Below are 4,332 nucleotides of genomic sequence, written 5' to 3'. Positions count from 1 at the left end.
GGCCGCACTTAGGGATTATAACCCTCAGGCAGTAGAATTCTCCTTTCTGTTTTGCGAAGAAAAGGAGCTGAATACCTTTTACAGAGAACACCTTTGTATATTTTTGATGCTTACAGGGTTATATCCTATTTTCTTTTGTCTCTCATTCTTTTGCATATTTTGGAGTTTGACAGCTGAACTACGCCATTTAATTTGCATATGCAACAAAAGTCAGACGCATGATTTAGAAGGTGTTTTTATTTAATAAATTGTGTTTAATTGGTTAATATTAAAGTTATAAAGAAAGTTATAGCTCATCGAGTAAAGTGTAAAGTGAAGGAGAATATAAAAATATATTGCTGATGTAGCTGCTTTAAGGAGAATAGGAGTGATAAATTTACGCTAATTTCCGAATTTTACAAAAAAGGGCATATTTCAAACCCAATTTGTAAATAAATTAGTGACCCAAAATTACAATTGTGGATATCAAAATAATGGGTAGACCCTTGGCTACAAGTGTGTGCAATTTTTTTGGATCGGGTCACCCCTTTGGACGCAATACCCCGAAATAGGTGGGCCACTTACTAAACAGTACCCAAAATCAGCGTAAAAAGTACTAGCAATCTGCATTTTTAGTTTTTCTATAGCTGAACGGTTGGTTATCTTGATGTATGCCAGTGTTTTTTGCAAATAACTCATTAATTAATTAAAAATGTTAATTTCCGGTCTCCGATTGTTATTATTGGCGTTAAGACGCGTCGATTTATACCACGCTCGAACTTTTTCCGTCCATTTTGTCCTACCTTCGCCAAAGTGCACTACTACCAAACCTGCACATCCTGGATTGCGGGATGAAATGAATAGCTGGCGTTTGCACCATAGTCACAATAATGACACTTGCCTTTGCATTGTTTCTAACGCGCGAGCTGCTTTTAAATTTTTTATCCATAGCAATGCACAATTTTAATGCAATGAACGCGTTTAATTGATATATTGTAACTAGGAATGAAACAAGTACATACTCGATACTTTTCGTTAGAAATCAAGAAAGTTTGGTATCGGTTCTTTGGATCAAAAAGGGGGGCTTTAGTAGTCAGCCGCACCTTGTGTTTTAAAAAACCAGGTGGAATTAACAAATGAAACTTGGTCAAGATGTTAAGGGAGGTATCCTCTAAAACATGTACAACTATAAAATATAAACAATATCATTGTTTATAAGTTATTTGTTGTTAAAACTTTTTAAACCGTTCCACTTGGTATCCTTAACAAAAAGTGCATTTGTCACATACTTTCATTTATATAAATGCACATGGTTCTTGATAAATGCACATAACACTGTACTTAATACTTTACACACTTTTATTTTAGTGGTATTCATCTAAACCGATAACTTTATCAAGCAGATAATCTTATTAGCAAGGCGAATTAATATAAGGTGATAGCAGGAGAACAAAAACAAAAATTTACATGTATTTTGTTTTTGCTTTGGCGGCATAAACTGCCAAAATCTGTAAGTGTGTGTGTGGAAATTCAAACAAAATTTTTCAATTTGACATTAGAAGCCGTGAGGCGAAACACATACACAAAATCAGCTGATCTAGTAACACCACCTTATATAAATTCGCCTTGCTTATTAGTTTATGCACTCTGTTACATGAACGACCCACACTCTCTTTTCGTTTACACATGCGACAATAGTCGTGTTTTCTTTGGCTATAAGCGCAGTGTCACTAACTTTATACTACTAGCACGGGGATAAAGAAATTATAGAAACTACCTCACTAAATTGGAAAAAAATATATTTACGAGCAGGGGCGCACCCAGGAATATATTTTAGGGGGGTTTTATATTTCTGAAGATATATCACCGGAAAATACTGAAAATTTTCTTCAGATAATACGCTCTTTAAAATATATTTATGCAAGTTTTATGTACAGTTTGTAATAAATAAATAAACTTTTAAAATTCATAAACTGCACTTTATTTACATAAGATTAACAGAACTCAAACACTTTTAACCGACTTTAAAAAAAAGGGGAGGTTATCAATTCGCCGGAATACGTAACTTTGGACCACGTGAACCGATTTCAATAATCACTTTTTTGTAGAAAGATGGTACCTCAAGGTTCGTCCCGTAATTTGGTTTAGAGATCCGATGATTGGATCATGAAGAAATCAACGGTACCCCTAAATTTGAATATAAGAATTGAAGCCCGTTGTGTTCTTTCCTTAAAAACTACTTGTTTAATAAAAAGTGCTATAAACTCAAGATGCGCTCAACTTTCAAAAGTACCTAAGAAAAAATTTTAAATAAGACTCAGTAAAAATAAATTTATTGATTCCATTAATTCTTGCACTTTTATGTTCCTTTTTCGATTTCTGGTTTCTGGCTTTCGATAGAGATGGTGATTTTTCACGATTTCTAATTTTTTTTTAATATTTCGAATACCGAAAAAATTAACTGAACTCTCAAGAAAAACCAAAAATTCATATAAAACGACGGACGAGAAATGAAAAGAAATTTTCTTCTACCAAAATTTCTTAAATCAGTTTACAGCTCTCAAGAAAAAAAAGCTCGTATATTCATTTACTCATGAAAATTTACAGCAAAAGCAAAGCTCTTTTTCAAGCAACAGAAATTATAATAAGTATTTCTTATAATTTCCTTGAGAGCTGGATTCTTAGATTTAAGATACAGTTTGCATTTGAGGTTATTAGCTTTAGGGGGGGGTTTGAACCCCAAAACGCACACCTTGTGTGCGCTAATGTTTACGAGATATCTATTTAAATAAATGTACATATAACTTAAAGGCTATTTATTTGAAGCAAGTTATAAGAAACAATGACAGAATGTCTGTTTGTGTATGAATTCATTTGTCACGGCTACCAAACTTTGCGAATTATCAGTGAAACAAAACAAACAGACGGGATAATAATTGAACCAGATCTCTATCAGGATCATATCGTTGCTGAATTTGCGTGCAAAATTTGTATGCGGATCCCGATTATTGCCTAAGAAAACATAGCTAGAGTTGCGACAGAGTTGCATTGTCATCAGTTTATCAAGTTGATGCAGTGAAATCGCTGGATAAATTTATCAGAAATGTGTAAACGAGTTTCCATAAAAATTTTGACAGTTCATTTATAAGGTTTACACAATTATAAGTTTATACGGTTTACAATGCATTTATAAGGTTTGATGAATACCCTTTTTATTTTATCTTGTATATAAATCACTTTAATTCAACTGTTATCGACTCGTAAATTACATTGAGTTGCATCCATATTTACAATAACACATGGTTGCAAACTGACGCATAACATGTGTTGCCATATTGTACACAACAACACATACAAAGAAGGCAATGTTTAAAAAGGAATACAGGGGAAATTAATACAAAAGAAAATGAAAATTTACCGCTACTTTTATTCTGGACGTGTATTATTATCAATGAGGGTTTCCGGTCACGAACCCCTGTGCAAAAATATTGCCCATGACGTAGGCGGTGTTGGTCCCGCCCGATTTGTTTGCTTTAAGTTCGGTCGAAGGCCGCATACGCAGAAAGGTGTTCTCTGCAAAAGGTGTTCAGCTCCTTTTCTTCGCAAAACAGAAACGAGAATTCTTCTGCCTGAGGGTTATAATCCCTAAGTGCGGCCGAAGGCCGCCTACGCAGAAAAGTGTTCTCTGCAAACGGTGTTCAGCTCCTTTTCTTCGCAAAACAGAAAGGAGAATTCTACTGCCTGAGGGTTATAATCCCTAAGTGCGGCCGAAGGCCGCCTACGTTGGAAGGTGTTCTCTGCAAAAGGTGTTCAGCTCCTTTTCTTCGCAAAACAGAAAGGAGAATTCTACTGCCTGAGGGTTATAATCCCTAAATGCGGCCGAAGGCCGCCTTCGCAGAGAGGTGTTCTCTACAAACGGTGTTCAGCTCCTTTTCTTCGCAAAACAAAAATGAGAATTCTACTAAATGAAAATTCCGAATTGAGAATCCGCTTTTATTATTCAAAATTCCAGTCTGGTAGCACCAAGTTGTATGTTATTTTGCTATCTTATTCATCGTTTATATGAAAACTTTAACAATAAATTTTATAAGAACTATAGGATTGCTTGCAAAAAGGCGGGTATTTTTGAAATCAGGGGGTCCTATTATACCCCCCTCATCCCCCCTTGTTCTAGAATTTGCCGTCCGTCAACTAAAATTTTCCCTGTGAATTCCCTATAAAGCTTAATTGCCTCAGCTAATTGGCCTGTTTGAACATAGTCTTAGAGCGCAGTTACCCACGAACGTGTACGTAGCGTAGCGTAGAAGTGCGTAGAAAGATATCAGGTGTACTGTTGATAGAAAGAGAGAGCAG

This window comes from Rhagoletis pomonella, unplaced genomic scaffold, assembly GCF_013731165.1.
Source record: "Rhagoletis pomonella isolate Grant_MI unplaced genomic scaffold, Rhpom_1.0 Rhpom_scaffold_00001, whole genome shotgun sequence".
Taxonomy (NCBI): domain Eukaryota; kingdom Metazoa; phylum Arthropoda; class Insecta; order Diptera; family Tephritidae; genus Rhagoletis; species Rhagoletis pomonella.
This window is presented reverse-complemented; position numbering follows the sequence as displayed.